At 50.5% G+C, this 307-nt stretch overlaps 1 protein-coding gene across 1 annotated transcript in view; it reads right to left on the bottom strand.

Annotated features, from left to right (window-relative positions):
- The window catches only part of EMH_0005340 (oxysterol-binding protein, putative), a gene marked incomplete at both ends in the record, with an annotated part of 12,791 nt that overhangs the window by 5,904 nt on the left and 6,580 nt on the right, over positions 1 to 307 (bottom strand).

The raw sequence follows: 307 nt of genomic DNA on the forward strand, positions 1-307 counted from the left end.
CGGCCGATGCAGTCTTTCAGCACAGACCACAGGTTCACCTGCGCAGAAACCCTAAACCCTAAACCCTAAATCCTAAACCCTAAAACCCTAAACCCTCGATTCAAACGACTCCAAGAGCTCCGAAATGCCCGTAAGAGGAACGGCGCAATCTTCGCTTAGCCTCAAACACTGTGCCCCACCAAACTCAAAACCCTAAACCCTAAACCCTAGATCCTAAACCCTAAAGCGTATAAGTGCTGGCAACAGCAACGAGGGTTTAGGCTTTGGATGTACTTTAAACTCCGTTCGTGGCTTCGGCAGCGCGAGC

The sequence above is a fragment of the Eimeria mitis genome, genomic scaffold (assembly GCF_000499745.2).
Source record: "Eimeria mitis Houghton genomic scaffold, Emh_scaff251, whole genome shotgun sequence".
Classification (NCBI taxonomy): domain Eukaryota; phylum Apicomplexa; class Conoidasida; order Eucoccidiorida; family Eimeriidae; genus Eimeria; species Eimeria mitis.